The sequence below is a fragment of the Rattus norvegicus genome, chromosome 7, assembly GCF_021556685.1.
Source record: "Rattus norvegicus strain SHRSP/BbbUtx chromosome 7, alternate assembly SHRSP_T2T, whole genome shotgun sequence".
NCBI lineage: Eukaryota > Metazoa > Chordata > Mammalia > Rodentia > Muridae > Rattus > Rattus norvegicus.
The window spans coordinates 37376316-37400649 of NC_141540.1; the positions used below are offsets into that span (position 1 = coordinate 37376316).

Sequence of the window (24334 nt, forward strand, 5' to 3'; positions counted from 1 at the left end):
CTACAGACTATAGAGGTCTCCAATAAATTTAAAAAGGAAGGAAGGAAGGAAGGAAGGAAGGAAGGAAGGAAGGAAGGGAAAAAAAGAAACAAAAACAAAACCAACCAACCAAAAAACCCCAAAGTATAATCCCTAAAAATTTCATATCAGCATTTACTAGCCTCTGATCATCTTCCTAGTTTTTCCTCATCTTAAACACCTCAAGCGGGGCTGGGGATTTAGCTCAGTGGTAGAGCGCTTACCTAGGAAGCGCAAGGCCCTGGGTTCGGTCCCCAGCTCCGAAAAAAAGAACCCCCCCCCCCCAAAAAAAAAACACCTCAAGCATCCTGCCACCTCCTTCCTCAATCTCATCACCATCGATGTTTGAGCTTGTTTGTCTCTCCTGTTTATGCATTAACTGATTGGTTCCTTAAGTGATCTGCTTATATATTGCTCATTTCCACTGACAGAGTTCAAGAGCAAAACTACCTTCACCTCTGAGTCTTTAAGGTCTAGCATGGTACCTGGGCCAAATGATGCAGTTAGCAATGTTTGTTTTTAAATGAAAGAACAAATAGGTCAACCAAATAATCATCTAGATTCCACAGGTCAGATTTCTTCTATGGTGCTATGGTAGAGAAGATATTTCTTGGGAATTTCGGCTGAGGCAAAATAATCTTTGATTTCTAATGGGCTAATTTCAGTCCAGCGATGTGAAGGAAGAATTCTAGATGCCGAAACTCAGGCTGCAATCATGTAGATTCCCTTTTTACTATTTTGAATATTTACTAAGATAACCAAAAAAAAAAGTATACAATTGCTTTTTAATATAAGGCAAGCATGTGAAAATATTTGGTATGAAAGTAGGTCATGTATTAAAAATATTTTTTCTTTAACTTACAAAGAACTCTGAAAATGTTGCTAATTCTTACCATATTATAAAATTGCTTGAGTTAGTTTTTACACATGTAAAAAATTATTAGCTGCTGTTTAAAAGTGCATACTCTTTTTTTTTTTTTTTTTTACTGGAGCTGGGGACCGAAACCCAGGGCCTTGCGCTTGCTAGGCAAGCACTCTACCACTGAGCTAAATCCCCAACCCTGCATACTCGTTTTTAAAGGGACGCATTGTAAATATGGTCATTCTTACATGGTAAATACGTGTTAAAGTATTTGTAGAGAATAACTATTATTAACTTATAGTTCTGGTAATATTGGAGACACAGGAGAGATCTGGTTGACATGTATGAACCTTGGGAGTTGCAGAAAATACATCCAGCTTCGTCCAACAAAGTAGTAGAAAGAAGGTAGCAGAAAGTATCTTCAAGGAAAAAGTACAGCAATCTGAAAAGATACTACTCAGAAGTCCTTAGGAAATAATGAGATTTGAAATTGGACTTAAAATATATTGTACACTTCCTGGTGTTGAGAACGGAAGAACAAAACATAACAAAAAACCCCAACCTTCACCCTAGGGGCCTTTTATATGGTTAACTTTTTCTTGGTTAGGGTGTCCACATCCGGGGCCCCATCGTCTTCTTTCTGTTCTCTCAGTATCTCCCTCTGGAACTTAAGTCTGCTTTAACTTTATGCTTCTATCCCTACTTGTGGAAAGAAATGGGCCAGTGTCACTTTAGTTTGTCTACACATCAGTTGTTCCTACCTGGAAAATAAGAAAGCAAAAGGATTTACAGAAACTGGGCCAACCTCTTTGACTCGCCTCCTTCAAGCAACAGAATCTAACTCACTGCAACAGTATCTCTTTCTGGGTCCTATAACATAGTATTGACCCTCTCACAACACGGTTTTATTCTAACCATTTTAGTTTTTGTTGTTGTTGGTGGTTTTCCCCCCCCCCCCCCACGGAGCATACAGCCAACAGTGTAATAAGATTTAAAAACACTGTGGTTGAAATCAAAGTTTCGTGCGTGGGTGACTACGCACTAGCAACGCACAACCAGTCACAGAACAGGAGAAAAGTTGGGGCAATCCACCGAGATATTTCTTTGTGGGTCATTTGACATCAACTCTCGAAAGCACTTTGGCAGGCATCCTGTGTACAGTAGCGCCTGGAATACTTCAGTGTTTTACAGTTGCGAGGGGGACAGTGAGGGATTGATTTATTGTGATCGGTTCCTCACCAATCGTGGTGGACAGGCACAGTGCAGCGTTCTGTCCACCGACAGGGTCTCCCTGCTCTCCCGATGAGTTTGAAGTGAGGCTTTGGGCGCGAGTTCCCTGGGAATACCCCCGCCCCGCCCAGACCACGCCCCGGCCATAAGCCCCACCCCCAAGTAAGGCCCCGCCCCGCCCTGTCGCCGCCGCCGGCAGGGGTCGCGCTGCCCCAGGCGAGCCGTGCAGGCGGGGGTGGGGAAGCTCCCGCAGCCGGTCGCTTTTCTCCGCCGCCGCTGGTTGGATCGTTTCAATAAAAGTCTTTTTTTTTTTCTTTTCTTTTTTTTCCCTCCCCGCTCTTGCTCGCTCCGGGGAACAGGCGGAGGCGTTAAGCCGCAGCCTCCGAGCGAGAGAAAGCAACGCGCACGCAGACGAACGAGAGCGGCAGCTGCGGTCTCCCCAGCGCCCGGCGGTCCAGCAGCCCGCGCCCCGCCGCCTCGCTCCTCCCCGGCTCCGCTGCCCGGAGTACTGGGCCGTCCGCGAGGCTCCGCGGCCCGGGAGCCATGTTGAGCGGGGGGCTCGGCCACGCGTGAGGCGGCCGGCGGCCCTCGCGGAGCGGAAGGCGCGAGAGGGGGAGGCCTGAGCCTGAGGCGCCTCGGCGCGTCCGCCGCCACCGGACCTGCATCCGCTCGTTCTGCGCGCCCGCCCGCCCGTCCGCCCGGAGCCCGCGATCTCCGCACTTGCTGGTGAGTTGGCGGCGGGGCTGGGCAGGGATCGCGACGCCTGTCAGCGGGCGGCTCGGGTGGGGACCGTGTCGGTCGAATGTCCACGCGCGACGTGGGCTGCGGGAGTGCCGAGCTGATTGGGGGGCCTGGGGGGAGGGGCTCCCGTCGCCGCCGCCGGAGTTCGCGGCGGATCGGGGCTCCCTGGGAGGCTGGTGGCCCCGCGGGGCGGCGGGAGGGGAAGAGGCGGAAAGTCCCCCCGAGACACAAAGGTCCCCGGGGTCCGGGTGGAGGCGCGGGCGGCGGGAGTGGGCGAGGACGCGGCGCTGCGGGCTCCTTGGAGACGCGGGAGGCTGCGCGCGGGTGGGTGGGCAACTCCGCGGGGGAGGAGCCCTCGCGTGGGGGATCGGGTCGACACAAAGCTCCGGGCAGCCCTCTTGCTGGCGGGTCACACCCCTGAGTGTCGCTCCAACCGGAGGCGGAGGGACTGTGGGAAACCCAAAGAACCCGGGAAGAGGGGGGTGGGGGTGGGTTCCACCGTTGTCTCAGCCGCAGTTGCTTTGCTCCGTGTTTATGTTCGGTGCTTCTGTTCCCCATCTCAGCTAGGTGGCCCCAGTTTTCTCCCCCACAACACCCCCGCACTGCCACATCGCCTTCCCCTGTGGTTCCCCACTCATTCTCTCCCCTACTTTTCACCCACTCCTTCTGGGGTAAGCGGTATTTTGCCTTCAGCTAGGGGAACGTTTGCTAATGACAGGATGCCTGACTTGTTCTGACCCTGAACTGCCTTGAACTCTTCTCTCTTTTCCTCCCACCCTTTCCTTTCTGGGATCTTCTGTGTCACGTGGCCATTAACAATTAGCTTTTCTTCTTCAAAAATGGCAAAAGCATTTAGCTGAAATCTGTGGCGCCTTTCCCTTCTGTGAATGTGGCCATCGAAGACGTGTCAGTGGCCCTGCTTTATCGCCTCCTAAGTCAAATTGATTCTTAAGACACAAGTCTGAAAATTTTGTTTTGAATCTTTGCCATTCCTTTGGCCAGCAAAGTGTATTTCTAATAGCGGACCCCCTGTCACTTAACAGGAAATGCTTGACTTAAAGGGAGACAATTCTTGCCTCCCAACTTTTACTGTTTCTTTTTTCCTGATCCTTTGTTGGACTTCTTTTTTAACAGTATTTGTGCAAGAGTATCAAAGTCACAGATTTGAGTGACTGTTCGAGATTGACTTTGTTAACCACCGAACAGAAGATCTCTGATAAGTCGAATTGACCCAAACCTTTGAATCTAGAAATATGTGTAAACTGAATTTTATGAGAAAAAAAAATTTGCTAGTGGTAATAGAATAGGTTTTATTTTGTTCTTTTGTGAGTGTGAGGAGTTGGCTTATGTATTAAATGTAGTGTCACCTGATTGATGAAGTCATTTCAGTTTTTGTTGTTCTGACATCTGCATAATTCCATAAACAGTGGGTTCAGACAAAAGAAAACAACATGACTAAGGACGTCTTTAATTTTAATTTTTTATTTTTAATGTTATGAGAGTGAATACAGGAATGTGAAGAGTGCTGCTCTTTTATCTGGCAAGCCATCTCATAGGCCAGAAGCATTAACTGTTTGAATGCTGCGCTTCAAAGAAATATTGCTGACTCTTTGATTTGAAGCTGCTTTAAAATTCCAACACAAGTGCCAGCAAGATGGCTCAGTTGGTAAGGCTGCTCGTCTCAGGGCCTGAATTCAATCCAGGGGAACACATGCAAAGATGGAAGGCAAGAACCCCACAAAGTTATCCACGATTCCCACATGCATACACCACACACATCTCATCATCTTCATCTTCATCATCATCATCATCACGTCCGTTGAGTAATAAATAATAACAACAAAAATACCTATTTTAAAATTCTTATGCAAGCATAGGAGTTTCAACTATTTTTACAATGGAAATGAAAATATGAATAGGAAGAAAGTAAGAGTAAAATCCGTTTATTGTAGGTGCAGTAATGTTAGTGTGGCTGTAAGGACATTCACATCTAACAACATGCTGTCTTTCAAGTATCGACACTAAAATTTTAGGCATTTCAGCTACAGTCTGCATTTTTCAACTTCTTCTCTCCCTGTCAGTGTTTAGAAACCTTTGTGAAATTAGCAGGTCACATTATTAATTGATGCTTAATATACTTATCAAAACCTGTGTACCTTTCTTTTCACCCCTTTTAGTACCTACTTAGATAATAAAAATTTGTGACACCAAGAAAATGTATGCCCAATCAGTGTTTATGAATTGTGGGTTGTTCATTTTTTACCTCTATTTTTCTAAATCTTCACATTCCTTTTACAGCCAGGAAAAATGTAGAATTAAAGTCTTGTTAATAGCATATTTTTTGTATTCCTAAAATAGGGTTTTGTCAAATATGTATTCCCATCTTCGGATTCAGGCCTAAGGAAGTAACTTTTGGTGTTAACTGTGTGACATAGTGTAACCTGCCCTATACAAGTTGGATATCAAAAGAACAAAAGAGATATGTGCACAGTAAGGAAAGATGAAATTAGAGGACTTAATTTAGTATGTTAGCTTTAATGCTTATACGTCATTGATTCTACAAAAACTAGAAGACAGAAAATCTTTTGTCCTGTTCTGTTGCTTACAGCGGTGTTGACTAGAAGCTGTGTTGGCTGCAGGGATTTGAAGGTCCGTTTCGATACATTTAGTTTTCAGATACTATGTAACCCTACCATTGTGATGGGAAGGTGCAGGGTATAAGATCATTTGCTTGGCTCTGACAAGGCCTGTTTTCAACCCTCAACTTCCAGCAAAACTGTTTCCTTTTCCTTCCATGATGAAATGGGGCTGCGAACTGAAAAGCAGTGGGATACCTTATTGTGAAGAGTACAGAAAAGGATGGTGGCAACAGAGGAAGCTATTCACAAAGGGAAGACCATGTTGTCTTCTAATATTAAAAAGCTGTCTGAACACTGCATTGCTTTGCCTGTTTCCTTTGTTATTGTCTCATAGTCTTGGATACTTACAAGAGATCACAGTCAGTATCTTTATTGTTGTTCTTTAGTCTTTGAATAATTATAACTTCATGTTCTGACATTCTTCTACATGGGTTTTTTTTTTTTTTTTTTTTTACTTACAGAGTAGATAATTACTGAATAAATATATTTCTCTGTTGGCAGGAAAAAGCTATTATATGTTGAACTCTACTTACAGAAATAGGCTCTATGTTCTTTCAGAAACGATCTCTCCTTTTTGTACATGCAAAGGAAAAGTAATTTTGAATTATTTTGAATTTAAAGGTTATTTTGGCTCAAGCTTTTTAATAATGTATTTGACACATCTTTTTATAAAAAGGATGATGACATTTTTAATTTTTAGGGTTGATGTAATGGTATTTAAAATGTGCTTTCCGTAGCACTTGTAAATGCTAGAAGATTCATCCCATAGGTCACTAGCGGATTCAACTTGTGATGTTGCCAGTTTCTTTGAACTCTTTGGAGAGAGGACTGATTTGACTGTCTTTTATGGATTCTTCTTGTCTTTGGTGGGCTTGTTGTCCTTTTGCTCACAGTATAATCACTCGGTGTTTAATTTTGTTCGCATATGCACATGTGCGCATGTGTGTTTACATGTGTGTTTACATGTGTGTTTACTTTTGATGTCTGCAAAATATTGACCTGGAAAAAGGAATTGTGAAAAGCCTGAAAAAACTGTTTTGGGGTATAACTTTCTCATTCTGCCATGTTTTGCTTCTCTCTGCTGGCCAACTTGGAAAATCAATAAACCACATCTAGCAGTAAATCTAATGTTTTGTGGCCTACAGTAACATACCACCCCAAACACTTGTTTTTGGGAAGCTGATTTTTAGATCAGATCCACAGTGTGTCAGGATAGCTTGCCTAGCAGAGGACACAGTTAACATTTAATGACTTTGTTTTCTCATAGTTCATATTGTATACTGATTGATTGCATGGCCTCCAAATTCACGTGGTGGAGACCCATAACCAACTGGTTAAATGGTTTGGAGATAGGCTTGGGGGAGCTAATGTAGATCTAGTGAAAATTTTCTAAAGAATCTTCAAAAATAATTTTTGAGAAACCTCATCTTAGACCACTTCATCTTCCATAACAAAGCACCACCTACTGGGTGGCTTTTTAAAACAGTGTTTTCTCCTTACTTTGCTGGATTCCTGAAGTCTGAGGTCATAGTGCCAACTTGGTTAAATTTTGGTGAGGGCTCTCTTTGTTTGTAGATGCTTGTCTTAACTGTGGTTTTCTGGCTTTTTGTTTGTCGCCTGCAGGTGGAGAGGAAGGATGAGAGAGAAAAAAGGGGGGGGGGTGAGGGGGGAAACGGAGGAATAGAACAAGGGAGAGAGGTTTTTCTTCTTATAAGGATGTAACTACTATTATAAAGGCCTGCCCTCTGGACCTTGCTTAAATCTAACTAGATACCCCAGATCACCTCTAGAAGCCATTGTACTGGTAGGTGAGAGTCTTAACCCATGAATCTGAAGCCACTCAGACGTTCAGTATATAACGCAAACTGTGAGCTCCTCAGTTGTGCCTGGTGCCGCACCAGACACTAGTGTTTGGTTAAGTCCTCACAGGAAACCTATTGTAGTGGGTAAACCTTTTTTTTTTTTTTTTTTTATTTCCTAATAAGGAAGCGAAGGCCTTGGGTTAAGTAATTTCCCCCAGGGTCCTACCACTGTAGTGACCCAAGATCCAGTTTAAGCATTCAAAAATGCTGTGCTCATAGTGTCTCTACCAGGATGGAATGCTGAGCAGCTTGCTAGCTAACACAGAGGCAGTGGTCAGTCAGAGAAGAAGGCACAGGCAGTGTGTGTACAGACCGTTCCACAGTCCTCCCCACCCTGGTATCTTTTGTGGATGCTTTAAATGCATTTGCTTTCTTTTCAAAATGTCTATGTTCATTTACATTGACTTTACAGAGATTGGAATTATTGAATTTATATCATTTAACTATAGTGCTTTCATTATTAGAGCATAGGCCATCTGTTTTGGCCAGCTTTATACGCCTGTCACAGAATACCTGAGGAAAAGAAAATCACCCTACAGGGGGAGGCAGTTATTTTGACACTTGTTTCAGAGGTTTCAGTCCGAGGTTATTTGGCTCCATGGTTTCTGGGCCCGTGGTCAGGCAGAACATCATGAGGAGCACACATGCAGTAGAGCAAAGCAGGTAATCTCCTGTTGTGAGGCGAGTAAAGGGAGACAGAAGGAGGGGCCTGGGATAGAGTATATCCTTCATGTTTATGTCTTCCAGAACCTGCCTCCTTACCTAGTCCTTCCTCCTGAAGTTTCCACTGCCTCCCGATCACTCTCTAGGTTATTAATTTATAAATACCTTATCTGTTTGTGAGATCAACACCTTCATGGTCCAGTCGTCTTCCAGACGGGGCCACTGTCTGAACACGGTTGCATTGAGAACTGCTTTTAACCCTTGAGGTTCTGGGAATATTTAGGAGCCAATCCATAGAACCATCAAAGTGAAAACTTCAACAAACACACGCACCACCTATTGTTTTTTTATCTTGATATAGCTTACTGTAAGCAAGGTAGAAACTTTGCATATTTTTAATCAGATATCCACTGAGAATAGAACTATAATATTTTTCCTGTTGAAAATTGATCTTTAGGATAGAAAAACCTATGAATTACTATTGTTAACATACATTTCTTACTTAATGTAAAGAATAGAAAATGTTGTTTCCTGAAAGGTGTTCCATTAAGGTGAAAAGGAAATTTCCCCCCATTAAGGCTAATAATAAGAATCATTTAGCTAATCATATTGGTACTTACCTGCAGTCCCGGTACTGAGGAGGGGGAGGCAGGAGGATTATAAGGAACTTTAAAGCCATTCTGAGCTATACATTGAGATTCTGTCTCAAAAAAAAAATTAAAAAAGACAAGGCTTTGTGCTTGGAAGTGTGTGTGAGGGAGTTGGGGTGTATATGTGTGAGCATGCTCCCATGCATGCCTAGAGGTCAGAGGTCAATATGGGGTGTGCTGCTGTTCTCTACTTTATTATGGTTTTTCTTCTTTCCTCTTTTTCTTTCTCTGTTTCAAAGATTCTCTCATTGAACCTGAGGTAATTTTTTCACCAAGGTTGGCCAGGCAGTAGGCTGAGTCCCCTGCCTGTCTGCCTCTCCAGCACAGACTATAGACAAGGGCACTGTGTACAGCTCTTCACATGGGTTCTAGAAACCTGAACTCAGGGCCACGTGCCTAGGGAAGCCTTTTATGACAGATCTTTCTCTCTAGCCCTCTCTTTTCATAACGTGTTTTTTTTTCCTTTTATGTACTTGTTACTGTATGTTCAAGAATTTTCAGTTTTATAAGTGTAAATAATGAAGAAAATATTCGAAAGTATCTTTTCCCTGTATCCTAGATTATGTGGTCATTTTGTTTTTCTCGAAGCATATATCTAATGTTGCGCTGTTTTTCATTGATGGCTGATAGTTGTTTTTAGCACACATTAATATAATACTCACTAATAAAAGCAAAGGTTGATTAGATATTTGTGAGAAATTACCAACCAGCAAATGAAACTGAGACAGTTCTTTTTAAATAACGTGTGTTTTATTTTTTTCCTGTTTATTTTTTTTAAAAGGATAGGGAAAATGGCAGTGTATATTAGAGCTGGCTTTCAATGGTGAGGAAACGTGGGTGTTGATATTATAATGCTGGGAGACTTGGAGAGAACTTCTCAGTTTTGAGGCCAAAATGCCAGTTCCTGTGACATCTTCTTTATTCTGGTCTGACAGGGTTGTGGTGATTACGTTATTTGGAACATTTATGTCTACTGTAGTGCTGACTTTGTTCTGCTGTAGGGAATGTTTAAGTCTCTCCTTTGACTTCCTGCTCTGTTTTCCTTTTCCATGATCTCATCCGCACACCCAGTATACATTGTTCTCTTCAGTGGACTGGGAGCACTGGGGAACACCACACTGATATATTGTTCAGTTCAGTGGACTAGGGGGTGGGGAGACTGGGGAACACCACACTGATACATTGTTCAGTCCAGTGGCCTGGGAGCACTGGGAAACACCACACTGATACATTGTTCAGTCCAGTGGCCTGGGAGCACTGGGAAACACCACACTGATACATTCATTGTTCAGTTCAGTGGACTGGGGGGAGGGGAAACAGGTCACTGAGGTTGTAAAGTACTATCAGCGTTGCTGGCCTGGAAACAATAGAGTAATTTCAGGTTTTGAATATTGGAGAATACCGTGTTGGCAGTGTTTGTGTGAGAGTAATCTAGAAACCAGTTATAGGCCAACTTAGAGGGGTAGTAATTTGGCATTTTGAGACTTTAATTACATGTGAGCTGTACTGACTTGTTAGAGAAAATGAAGAGAAAAGGCTTGTGGTCCTCAAAAATGGTTGTCTTTTAGACAAACTAAAAATAACGAAACTCGCATATTTCTACATAAAATACTTAGTTCTAAAGATCTAAAAACAGTAGTCAGTACTAGTAATTTTGTTTAACTGAACAACTTTGATTTTTGATGAGGTCTAGTTTTTTAGGTGTGTATACAATGCCAGACTTGAATGCACGACATACAGAGTTGTGTCAAAGGATTGAACGGGGCTTTAATATTGTTCCTGCAACAAATATATTTGTTTTCCAGTATAATTAAAATTTAAAAAAAGTTTCACTTTTAAAATTAAGGACTGTTAAAGCTGAATCTTAAATTACACCTGTTTTGGTGTAGGTTTGTTGTAATTAATACATTTATTTTACAAACCAGTGGTTATGGTCTGGCAACATCATGTTTAAACATGTAACATTTAAAAATGAACTTTCCCAGTTTATGAGATTTAGAACTTTTCAAATATCTCAACTTATTGTATAGCCTTGATTCATTAACTTTTCTGTCATTTTTTATTTCAAATTTTTTTCATATTTTTTATTCTGTCATTTTTTTATTCTGTCATTTTATATCAAAATTATTACATGTATTACTTCAGAAATAATGGAGTGAGAACTGTATTTGGTAATATAATAGATCTGATCTGTTCAGGTTGATCAGTGATTTATAAGGACAAAGATCAAAATAGTATGGGATTTTTAAATTATTCATACCTCTTGGGTTTTTCTAAAATGTTTCACTGCTCTTGCCCAGTGTGAAAATTACTCAGTGTGCGTGAGTGTGTGTGTGTGTGTGTGTGTGTGTGTGTGTGTGTGTGTGTGTGTGTGTGTGAAGGAATGCAGGATTAAGTCGTCTAGGATAATCATTGTTGTTTCACTTCCTCCCCTCTCCTCTCCCTCTCTCCTTCCCTGTGTGTGTCCGTCCGTCCGTCCGTCCGTCCTTCCTTCCTTCCTTCCTTCCTTCCTTCCTTCCTTCCTTCCTTCAAGACAAGGTTTCTCTTTATAGCCTTGGCTCTCCTAGAACTCTGCAGACCAGGCTGTCCTCAGATTCACAGAGACCCACCTGCCTCTGCCTCCCAAGTGCTGGGATTAACACTGTGCACCACCATGCCAGGATCATTGCTGCTTCATATTCAGCAGTCCAGGAACAAAGAGGGCATTAACCTTGTGCAAGCACATTTTGGAGTAAGTGTTTCTGTAGGGCCAGGCAAATTTCCTTGCAATTGATTCCCTTTCCTTAGCCTTGTGGGTTTCCCCTTGTTTGGCATCTAAACATTTGAGACAGTGTTTATTCTTGCTAATGACCCCTGTATGCCACTCTCAAGGCCTTTAAAAAACAAAATAGAATAATTAGTCATGAAACTAATTTAAAGACAAATTGACCTTTCCTTTTATTCCTTGTCATGAAATCTGCTTAGATGCATGCTGTTAGGGTATTCCTCTTAATTATCTTTTGTTCTAGGCCAGCGGATTTAACTTGAACTTCAAAAATATTCTTGTTGATTAGAAGCAAAAAGTAGTGTGTGTGTGTGTGTGTGTGTGTGTGTGTGTGTGTGTGTGTCTGTCTGTCTGTCTGTCTGTCTGTCTGTCTGTCTGCCTGCCTGCCTGCCTTCCTCCCTCCCTCCCTGCCTGGCTATATCTGTATATGAGGGTAGTCTCCATCTCTCTTCCAGAACAACTGAATCAAAATACCTGGCTTGAATTTCTAGTGTTCTATGTAATTCTTGGTGAGTCTTGAATTTTAACATCCTATTAAGAGAAAAAGCTACTACTAATAATGCAAATTGAATTTAGAATAAAGACAAAATGATTTAAACTACATCTTTCAGTCTTTCGTTAACTCAGAACCTTCCAGTTTTGCCAGCTTTTGGTGAGAGAGTTAGGAGCCTTGCTTATGTGTGGAGCTGTTTTGTTCTATTTTCGTTCTTTTGACGTCACATAGTGGACCCTCCTGCTCTTACCAGGTCTTCCTGTGGCTGTCTATATGGTCTTAATTACTATGCTTCTGAAAATTAATTTTGAAATGCACAATAGTGTAGAAACTAGACAGTCTGAATCCCCCAGTGCTCTTCAACTTCAGATAGTCCCAGTTGTCTTCCTTTTCACAAATAGTTTTGTATTTTTAAGATAACTTCTGTAACATAACATTTTTGTAAGGTAGCAGATAATTCTTAAGGCTGTGATTTTTACTTTTTACATTGATCTGTCAAAAGAGGTTTAGCTATTTCATAGTGTTTGACAAATGCTTCCATTTCATATTTCATTTGTTTTCTCCCCCGACCCCCCATTTGTTTTAGGGCATCTAGATATCCAGAAGTGGCCATCTCAAATGGAAGCTTAGTATTTTTCTGGTATTGCCTACTGTACCACTATCACCAGTGACAACCCATGTTAGTGACACTGGTTGTTACAGCCCATCTTGATTAGATTGAGAAATAGGAGAACATTAGTAAAGACACACCCAGGGATGTGTCTGAGTGTTTGCAGAGAGGGTTAGATAATGAAGGCCGTGACCTAAGGAATGGGTTTAATCCATTTAGATTGGTTTAGGCTATTGGGCCATAGTGGACCTATGGTAAGTCATGCCTAGTTGGAAGAAGTAGGCCTCTGGGGGCATAATTCTGGGTGCTATGATTTGCCCTGACCACTTCCTGTTACATGTGCACTCTGGTTCTGGTCTGCCTTGGTGTGAGCTGCTCCATTACACCCTTCCGGTTGTGATCTAAATAAACTTCTGAAACCACGAATTTAACTCTTTACCCTCCGAAGTTGTCTATGTCAAGTATTCTGTCACAGTGATACAAAAATCCAGCCTATGAATAGATACAGTGATTTTTGTTGTGGCTTATCGAGTAGAGCACATGCCATGGAAGTGTGAGGACCTGAATGCGAGTCCTCAGACGCCCTGTGAAGCCTGGCACTGTAGCTTGCTTCTGCGATCTCATTATGACTGTGGTGAAGTAGGAGCTGCAAACAGGAGTCCCAGGAAGCTTGCAGGCAGCTGGTCTGATGTCTGCTTCTTCTCTGTGTCACACAGGGAAAAGGTGACTCCTGGGGTCCTCTGACTTCCACACATGTCCCATGGCACCACACCATGCATCCAGGAACCCATACGCTTTCATACATTGGCTTACAGTCAGGTATCCTTTGTATGAGGTGCAGGGATGTTGGATTTTTTTCTTCAATCCTGGAACTCTTTAAAAAAAAAAACAACTTACATTTTGTTTCAAACTGACATGCACCCATATGGATTCCTGGGGCTCTGAAATCAGCCAGGCTAGGCTGCTGGGAAACTCCAGGTCAGGGTGAGACTCTGTCTTGGATGGACGGACGGACGGATGGATGGATGGATGGATGGATGGATGGATGGATGGATGGATGGATGTCTAGGCTTGTTGGCAAGCTGCAGGCCAGCAAGAGACTTGGCCTCAACAATAAATAAACAGATGGGTGGATGGCAGCCTGATAAACCATACCCAAGGTTGCCCTCTGGCCTCCATGGGCCATCACTCAAGTACATATATGTTCACTCACATGCATGTATATCAGCACACACATAAGATAGTGTTGTTCTTCCACACAGCTCTTGACTACAGTGGGTATGAAGAAAGAAAGGTACCTTGTGAGGGTATTGAAGATGAAGTCAAAGAGAGACAAGAGAGACATACCCCAGTGTATTAGTTATTTTTGCTGCTGTGATAAAGTACCAGGACCAAGGCAATATACAGAAGGAAGACTTTATTTGGGGTCATGTTTCCAGAGGGAGAGTTCATAATGGTAGGGGGACACACGGTGGAAGCCACACTAGGAAGGTGAGAGATTACACCTTCAGTCACATGCAGAAAAGCAGAGAGCAAACTAGAAGTAGGGTCAAAATGACGAACTGTGAAGCCCATCTCCTCTGCAAGGCTATACTTCATAAAGGCTCCATAACCTCCCTGAACAGTAACATCATTAGCACTAGACTACGCGTTCAAACTCCTGAGGCTGTGGGAGACAGTTTCTGTTTAAACCACCATACCCAGCAAAGAGCGTAGATTTTATTCAATTATTGAAGTAAACTACATGTTAAACCTTTTGTTTGTTTTCGTTTTGTTTCATTTTCGTTCGAGACAGTGTTTCTTTGTGTAGCTCTGGCTTGTCCTGGAACTAGCTCTATAGACCAGGCTGGTCTTGAACTCACAGAGATCCTCCTGCATCTGCTTCCCAAGTGCTGGGATTAAAGGTGGGTAGCACCACTGGCACCTGGACGTTTTCTACAGTGACGTTCTTGGGAAGGTTTTATGAACAGTTGCCGACAGGCCACTTGGTGGACTTGGTGGGCTAGATACGGTATTGTGACATGTAGCCATTCAGAAGCAACTTCAGTGGTTGCATTTCATATTGACAATGCCATGTTTGCTCCAGCTTACTCAACTCAGAGACGTGAAGGTTATTTTACTGTCTCAGGAACACTTGGAGAAGAGTATTTAATTTGCAGACACTTTACTTCTTAATCTTTTATTAAAATCATGTTTCCCTGTTAGAAATCGCTGTTACCATTTTTTTTGAGGGGGGTAAACAATAGATTTACAAAAATATAGACGTGATGGGTCCTTTTATTCAACTGTAAATGGCCTACTTTATGATAAGGAATACAAATTCTGCGACTCTGTGCATGATTATCTCCCTGCTAATACAGATATTGCTACTCTGCCTGAGCAATACCGTCCATTCAGTACTGGCTCAGTTAAATTGTATTTGGGACCTAAAAATAAGCCCGTACGCCATCTGCGTGCATGTGAGTGTTTTAAATTCAACTTGAGCTTGACTCGAAATACCTTTGCTGCATTCAAGTTTATGAGGAATGTTTCCGACACGCGATATAAACACATGAATAATTTATGCCGGAGACCTGCACACAGTTAGGTAATTTTTGTATTGACAGCCCCCTCGTATTTCATTCTGTAGCTGTGCTGTGCTCTCTTCCTTTGGACTGTGTGGTTCTTAGCTCTTCCCTATGTTTTGCTTTCATAGTGTCAGATAAGCAACTGTGTATGTGTTGATGATCAAAGGTAGCTTCAGAGGGTTGTAATCCATATGGAGAATGCTGTTTTTACTCTCTCTGCTTCTGTCTGTCTGTCTGTCTGTCTGTCTGTCTGTCTATTATCTGTCCGTCTGTCTATCTATCTATCTATCTATCTAACCAGCCCTTCTTGAGGAAATGGCTGAATTCTTGGTCTGGGGGAAGAAGTGAAAATTTCAGGTGACGCCATGGCATCTTAGAGTGCCGGCATGTAAGAAATCCTTAACCACCCTGAGTTATTTGTTAGCTCCCTGCTGGGAGAGTCTACAGTGGCCAGTACCAGGATAATGGGGGACCAAAATAAATTGGTATGCAGCTAGCCAGAACCTAAAGTTATACTGTGAGTTTATACTGATAAAAATCTCTGCAAAATTCCAGTCCATAAATGAAGCATGTGTAACAGTTTCTTACTTCTTTCTGTTTTTGTTTTGTTTTTGGTTTTCAAGAGAGAGTTTCTCCATGTAGCCCTGGTTGTTGTGGAACTCAGTCTGTAGACCAGCTGGTCTCTAACTCGGAGGTCTACCTGCCTCTGCCTTCCAAGGGATGGGAACAAAGGCACCACATCCTGCCTGATTCCTTACTTCTCAAGTGTAAACTACACATGGCACTTTTCTCTAAAGAGTGCATGATAATATTTTGGGGGGAAGAATAACTTGGGTAGAACAAACCCGAGAAACACTAGTCAGTCAGGTGGTCAAAGCTAGCTTCAACAATTATAAGCGTGTTAGTGATATTTTGTTGTGAGAATATACTTTGTTTTTGTGATTTTTTTTTCTGTCCTGCACATTATAACCCTTGTTTAATTGTAAGAAAACATTAGTCACATTCCAATTGAGGAACATTCTATACAGTGCTTGAATGGTGCTGGTCAGGTTGTTTATGTCATCATAAATGGGGAAGTCAGAGCCTGTCATAGCCAGGAGTAACCTAAGGACATGTTTTGTTGCAGTACATTATAAACTGAACAGGATCCTAGAACTGAAAGAGGGCGTTAGATTACAACTAAGGAAATGGAATTAAATGGTGGGCTTCACTAGCTGTGACAAAGGTGCCCCTCCAGTGTAAGATATGAAGAGCAGAACGTTGTATATGGGGTGCAGGAGAACTCCGTGCCCTACGTTTGCAAGTTTTCTGTGAATCTACAGTGATTCTAAAAAGCTTATTTAAAAATGGTAAATGCTTACATCTTTCCAATAGATATTGCCCTGTTGCCATCTGGAGCCCTGATCTGTCTGGAGCCGGACTTCCGGAATTTGCTAGTTTGGTAGATGAGAACTGGTGGAAGGAATTCAGACTGCCATGTTGTTCATCTTATCAATGATGTGGATAGTTCATTTCATAGGCTTATGGGGCGTCGTCCCCTCCCCCATCCACAAACCCTTATGACCTTCGGTTTTCTTCAGGGACCCTGGTCTTTCTTTCCCTTTTGGCTCTGTTCTCTAGAAGATCAACCCTTTATGTGTGGTCTGAACTTCAGCTGGTTTGTTTGTTTTTTAAAGATTGTTTATGGACTTTACACGGTGATTTTTTTTCTTTTATGTTTACTATTTAAGTATAATTAGGAAATCTTTCATCACAACCAGTTTTTAAGTGAGTTGTTTGTTTTTGCCCTCTGTAGTAAAGTTTCTGTTTCCTTTAAGTTTCTCTTTGTTATTTGGGAGTTTGAAAAGTACACAGAATAGAGTTTGTTCATATTCACCCCACCAACCCCCGTCAACTTCCTGTTCCTCTATGTGTGTGTCTCTCTATGTCTCTGTTTCTTAAATAACCCACTGAGTCCCATTTCTGCTGCCGGCGGGTGTGGTCCACCTACTGGAGCAAGGTGGACCTACCAGGGCCACACCCTTAAAGGAAGTGACTGCCCCTCTGCCAGCAGGCTTCACCTGTCGGCAGCCTGCCAGCCAGCAGCGGGGCACTTTCTCTTTACACTTTAGAGTTTAAGTTCCAAATACTTCATTTAGTACTTTGTTGTCTTTAGCACTTACGTTCTTTATTATTAATGTCACATCTGTGTATTTGTGGTGGCAGGGAAAAGAGGGGCGCCAGGGAGGTCAGAGGACACCTGGGAGAATGTTCTCTCCATCATGGCAGTCCCGGGAACTAGCTCAGGTTATCAGACTTGCTAGCAAACCCTTTTGCAGAAGAGCCATCTTTCCAGTGCTTCGAAGCATTTGAAATGTTAATGCATTTATTCTTTATTTAGATTAATCTTTAAATTATATGAGTTGGGGGGTAGGGAGGGTATACACACATGGGTGCAGGTACCCCAGGAGGCCAGAGGCTTTGGTACCCCTGAAGCTGTAGTGACCGGGTGACCGGTGGTCGTGAGCCACATGACATGGACGCTAGTGATTGAACTTGGGTCGTCTACAAAAGCAGAATGACCGTTGAGTCACCCTCTCTACCCCGTGTTTTGTGTTTTTTGACATAAGATCTAATGTAGCTCAGGCTGGCCTCTAAATCATAGCAGTCCTCCTGCCTCAGCATCCCAAGTGCTACAACAGGCTTAGATCACGGCATCTGGTTCCGTTTATTCTCCTTGGATAGGCCTTGTTAACATTCTGTAGAAGACTTGAGGGGGAAACTCTCTCAGTTGCGAATCACGTTTTATACGTGGTTTTACAGTTTCTTTCACTGTTAAATTGTACCGTATTTCCTACCTAGTATTTTTCCTCTGTTGATTACTACTGTGGGTGATTATGTATTCTATTTTTCTGTATTGTGTTTCTCAGATTATTTTTCCTTTCATGAGTAAATTTGTCTCTGATGTGTTTCCTATCTTTCTTATAAGTCCTCACGCATATCCATTGTGACATTGTTAGTGTATTTGATAATTAGGGATTTAATTGGTGAACCAATTAACTCTTTTATTAAGACATGGAAGCTAGTTGTGCGGTTGGATGGTGTCTAACGTAGGGTGATGATCTAGCATAACCTTCTATGAAGGTATTCATATTTTCCAACAGGGCTTGTAATGAATCCAGTATTGCTGAGCTGAATTCTTAATAGACATTCGGGAAATTGTCCAGTAGCGCTGTAGGAATGTTTGCGCCTGGAGAATGGTACCAAAAATAGGCTGTTGCGTTTATTACTTATACCAGTAAAGGAGTGCGTCTTTACAGAACTGGGTGTGTCTGTGGGTGGGGTGGAGTAGGGGATGGGATGGTGGGGGCAACATGGCAAAATGATTGGCGTTGACTGTCGGGAGGCTGGTTTACAATTCGTAGCTCAGTACTAGGCCAGATTGGAATCCCTAGGCCAGCTTAAGGATCACGATGAAGTTTAAGTTTTGACTGACACAGGCAGCAAGGCGAGCACGCTGTGGGGGAGGTAGTCCAACCGCTGGAATGCGAACAATCACTTACTGCTATTTACTGAAACTTTGAATAGTCTGATGTCAGTTTATGTGAGCTTTTTGGGAAGTTCCTGAAATGAACAATGAAGTTATTTGAAACTCTTTATCTCCCCGTTGGAGGTTTCCTGGAATAGTGAATATTTGACTGCAGACAGATGACTTCCGGGGGTTGGTGTAGCCTGACTTCAGTGTAGACAGTTTGGATTGTTAGTGACCACTCCGAACCAGTACAGACTTGAAAGTGTGTTTATAAAAAGTCAGCCTTTTGGTCCCATCTATAAAGACCTTTTTGATCGGTTCTTTGATACTGAACTTCTCCCCCTCGGCAACAAGGTCCAACTTTAACCTGGCACTTCTGACCCCCAAGTGGGCAGTTGCATATGGGTTTGTAGCCAGAAGAGTTCAGAATCAGGGGAAAAATTAGGAAGTTGTTACATAGATGCTTTTTTTTTGGTTCTTTTTTTCGGAGCTGGGGACCGAACCTAGGGCCTTGCGCTTGCTAGGCAAGTGCTCTACCACTGAGCTAAATCCCCAACCCCTACATAGATGCTTTTGAAACCATTTGCCTGGATGGGTTTGTCTAAGAAGGAAACAGTAAGAAAAAATTGTGAGCTTTAAGGGTTCTAGTATTTAATGGTTATATTGGGGTGTGTGTGTGTGTGTGTGTGTGTGTGTGTGTGTGTGTGTAGCTAATAATGCAGAGAGAATGACAGTATAAAGCTGATAGAGTGGTGGTTGGATGTTAGGAAATGTGCTTTTAAAATCTTATTTTATGTGTACTGATGTTTTACCTGCATGCATGTCTGTGCACTGTATGCGCGTGCAGTGCTCAAGGCAGACAGAAGAGAGCAGGGTCTCCTGGGACTAATGTTAGGGACGGTTGTGAACTACCATGTGGGTGCTAGGGTTAGACTCTGGTCCCCTGGAAGAACTGCCAGTGTTCATAACTGCTGAAGCATCTCTTGTCTCCCCCCAAAAATGTTTTTAAGAATGATGAAGAAGGGTTGGGGGCATAGCTCAGTAGTGCTCACCTGCCTCGCCAACATGAGTGTCTGAGTTCGATTCCCAGAACCTACGTTAAATTAAAAAAGAAGCCAGGCCTGGTGTGAGGTGTCCCTTTGTAATCCTAACCTTGGCGGGTAGAGATGGTCAGATCTCTGGGATTCATTGACCACCCAGCCTAGCCTACTTGGCAAGAACCAGTTCAGTGAGAGACCCTGGGGCCAAAACCAAGGTGGATAGCACCTGAAGAACTGATAGCTGAAATTGTCCTCCTGCCTTCACATCTACCCCACATGTGTGTCCATGTGTACATACATAGGCAGCATGAAGAAAGAGAGGTCAAGCACTCAAGCAGGGAAGGAGACCCGAGGCTGCAAGTTTAGGTTTGCTGAGGGGATCCTTTCTCTAAGGCTTCATTTTGAAGGTTAAGTATGGGAGGGCATGTTGGTGTATGTGTGAGTGTGCTTGCACACACGTAGTCAGTTGTGGTTTGGGTAAAAGGTCATCTCTAGTTGGAGGTAGGATTTAATTAATGATTAATGGGGAAGGGTCCAGCCCATTGTGGGTGGTGCCCTCCCTGGGCTGGTGGTCCCAGGTTCTGTAAGAAAGCAGGCTGAGCAAGCCAGGGGAAACAAGCCAGTAAGCAGCACCCCTCCATGGCCTCTGCATCAGCTCCTGCCTCCAAGTTCCTGCTCTGTTTGAGTTCCTGTCCTGACTTCCTCTAGGGATGGACTGTGATCTGGAAGTATGAGCAAAATTAACCCCTTTCTCACCAACTTGCTCTTTGATCGTGTTTTTGACCCTGATGTTTGTTTCAGCAATAGAAACCCAGATAAGACATCCTACCATAACTCTACCTCAGGTAGCAGGATGGGGTCACCTTCTGAGAACCATTTTGCTAGTAGGTAGGAGGCTTGGCTATTGTCCAGGCGCCTGTTGTGCTTCCACAAACTAGATAGGGTCAGTCAGTTACTCAACATGGCTTCCTTTTTATGTGTGTGTGTCAGCAGTGTGCATGGTTCATGGCGCTCTCTCTCTCTCTCTCTCTCTCTCTCTCTCTCTCTCTCTCACACACACACACACACACACGTCATTCAACACCTTCTTCTACTGTATACTTCCAAAGCAGGAGCATCAAATGTACATACTGCCACAGAACATAATTCTTCTTTGATCTCACGTTCTTCTGAGGTTGTTGTTGGTTCTTTCTTTAAAGGGGGAAGAGAGCACAGTTTTCTCAGCATCATTCTTTGCTCTCCTCAGTGTCCCAGCGAAGGAGACAAGAATCAAGTGTTAGGTTAGGCTTACTCTAAAACCTACTCTCAAGTTCTGCTTCTTCAAATTTCTTGTATGCTGTAAAACTTTCACCATTACTGCCAGTTACAAATGTTTGTAACTAACATTTCACCAATGGGAGGGATATGTTAACTTCTCAGATTTTAGGGTCAGCTGAACAGGTAATGAGAAACAATTCTAGGCTTGTGGAGACAATTACTAAGCTGATTTCATTTAATTCTACTTAGAAAGTTCAGCCAGCCAGAAGTATCTTGATCAGAGTTCTGGTTAGTTTAAGCATTACTCCATCCATCCATCCATCCATCCATCCATCCATCCATCCATCCATCCATCCAGGATAGGGTCTTCCTAGGTAGCCCAGGCTACTCTCTCATTATCTTGTTTCCAGGCTAACCTGCTCCACTTCCTGAGTTCTGGGATTACAGGTGTTATCATCCTCAGCTTCAAGTAATTCTACATGTTTTTCCTGTGTCCTCATAGGACATTTTTCTGTGTATATTGAAAAAGCTTTACTTTTAATATACATGTAATATTTGGACATCTTTGCTTTATTTTATACTAATCTGACCCACCACTTCACTTTTCTCTATTTAACCTTCAGAAGTTTCCTAAGAAAGTAGAATTGGTACCACAGGGTACAAGTAAATTAAAACTGGAAACAGAAACAAAGAGTTGTGGCTGTTGAATTTAGCCAGACACAAATTTTCTTCTTGCTCTCTTGGCCTTTGTTATAGGCCTTGTGGAGGAGTGCGCCCATTAACTGCCGTCTTGTTTGCTTTCTCCCTCTCTGTTTTAAGGTTGGTATGTGAACAATTCCTAATTTTCTGCTCAGCAAGTAATGTGGAAGGTTTGAGCTCACCCTGCTCCGAATCATACCCACATTTCCCAGAGTGAGTGTCGCTCTGTAGTTTTAAGGGCAACTGACACAGTCTTTGGAAGGACAGTCCAATTTCTTTAGAACATTACAAGCGATCTTGTCCTACTGAAAAGCGTTACCAGAAGACTGGAGAGTGGGGCTTCCCGTGGCTGAGGTGGGTTGGCCGCTCCTCAGCAGTTTATCTCACATAGGCTTTACTAAAGGGTTAGTCTAGCAAAGGCACCATCACTATTGTCAAAACTTACCATGCACAGTTGTTCAGTCCAGATGTGTCTTAGAGACAAAGGGTAGGTAGAAAGCTGTCTACGTGGCTTTCTTTGTTCCCTCCAGTGAAACTGACATAGGAATCTTGAAAATAGTTTTTGTGAGATGTACTTTAAAAATATATATAGTATTGTTAATTAAAAAAATGTGGATTCGTGTTTTATTAAATTTTTTAAATTAGGAGTTTTGTAGAGCATGTTTTAATCACACTTATCTCCTCCCCTAACTCCTTCCAGATTCCTCCCCCTTCCCTACCCACCTGACCTTTGGTCCTCTTCTTTTTTTTTTTTTTTTTTTTTTTGACCTATCAAGTCCAATTTGTGTTGCCCGTCGGATGTGGAGGAATCCATTGGAGCACGGTGGTATCAGGGTGACACTCTTAGAGAAAACCCAGTCTCCTGTCCCTGGCACTTTCAGTTGTCAAAAGGCTCCTTGGCTAGAGGCAGGACTTCATGTCAGCCCCTCTCAGGCTGGGTTTGGTCTGGCTTAGAATTAGTTCCTTATCCAGTAGCTGTAATATGGCCTTTAAAGTATGTAAACATGTAGCATTGCTTAATTTTCTTTATTAAAATTAGGCCCTCTTTAATCTCTTACTGTTAGTGTTTAGAAGTGATTAAATCTATTCCTAAAAGATGCATTATTTTTTGTTTGTTTTTTTTGATACAGTGTGTCACTTTGTAGCTTTGGCTGGCCTAGATCTCATTATACATTTTAAATTATGTCTGTTTGTGTGTGTTGATATGTAGGTATGTGTACATGAATACTGGTGACTACAGAGGCTTGAGGTATCAGATCCCTTAGAATACTTAGCTATGATCCACCAGACATAGGTGGTAGGAATTGAACTCAGGACCTCTGGAAGAACAGTGTGTGCTCTTAACCGCTGAGCCATCTCTCCAGTCCCTTAAGAGGTAATTAAAAGAATGACTAGATTTCGTCAGATATGCTTACAACATTATATCATAAGCAGTCTTTTCAGCTTTGTAGACCGACATGCTTTAGTTTGTCTTAATGTGATACATACTCTAGGAACGTTCATGCGAATTAGGAGTTAGACTAAATTTAAACATTGTGCAGTGAACGGGGCCTGGTAGCACAGGCCAGTTTTACCGGCTATTTAGGAGGCTGAGGCAGGAGGATCATAAGTTCAAAGCCTGTCCAGGTGTATAGTTGGAGATCAAGAACATTCTGGGCAACTTAGTAAGGTTCTGTCTTGAAATAACAGGCAAAAGGAAAGCTAGAGAAGGATAGCCTAGTGTTTACCTAGAGCGTGCAAGTGTCATCTTGCTGCCGGGACCCAGGAGGATGAAGCCAGTAAGTGAGGGGACTAAAGTCTCACGTGCTGGCCAACTTCATTTAGAGCCTCAGGCAAATTTATACTTTTGGGGTTAAGAAGGGTCACCTGAGTTAAGTTCTCACGCTGTCCAGCTGTATACAATCACAAGGACAAGCTGCAGCTGACAAAACCTGTATGTCAATAGAGACAGTGTTGTGGCTATTCCTGGTTGTCAACTTGACTACATCTGGAATGAACTACCATCCAGAATTGGAAGGCTCACCTGTGATCCTGATCTTGAGGCTGGGAGATGCAAGTTTCTGACCTGGATCTTGAGGCATAGTGGCTATGAATCCCTGGAGACTAAGGCAAGGAGATCTGAGTTCAAGGTCACCTGGGACAGAGCAAGTCCCAGATCCAGGCGTGGTGGTGCACACCTTTAGTCTGGGCCACATCTTCTGCTGGAGACCTACATATGGACACTGGAAGAAGGAAGATTCTCTCTGCTTTGCCCGCTTGCCTTGTGGGACTGAGCAACTGCTGGATCCTCGGACTTCCATTCACATCTGCTGCTGAGCATAGTTGGGGAGCTGGACTACAAATTCCCTTACTGTGTAGAGCCTACCCATAAGTTCTCTGACTAGAGAGCCCTGACTAGTACAGGCGTGTAAGGGCTGGTTCCAGCATTTAGTTGAATAACAGCGCAAGCAGTACTGAGGGATCTGAAGTAAACCCAGTGCTATCATACCTGGAGGAGCAGCAGAACACAGGCAAAGAACACTTCCGGGTTTTGAAGAAACGGAAGTCACAAGACTTTTGTCTTGTTTTCTTAGTTTTCTCACAAGCACTCAGAATTCTCCTCATACGACTCCATTCCTGGACTGTGTTCCAACATATAAGGTTCCAGGTTTGACAACTAGTACTACCAAAAAGTGTATAGCTATACATGTAGATATAATGAGAAAAAAGTCTGGCCTGGTGTCTGTCT

General features: G+C 42.8%; 1 protein-coding gene across 3 annotated transcripts in view; it reads left to right on the forward strand.

The window, feature by feature from the left end:
* The first annotated feature begins 2333 nt into the window (after positions 1–2333).
* Positions 2334–24334, forward strand: part of Cdk17 (cyclin-dependent kinase 17) — a 78078-nt gene continuing 56077 nt past the window's right edge. For 2 of the 3 annotated variants that reach the window (XM_087557151.1, XM_087557150.1), the window contains exon 1: positions 2334–2836. The gene's annotated coding sequence lies outside the window, so the exon portion shown is untranslated. 3 annotated transcript variants of the gene reach the window in all.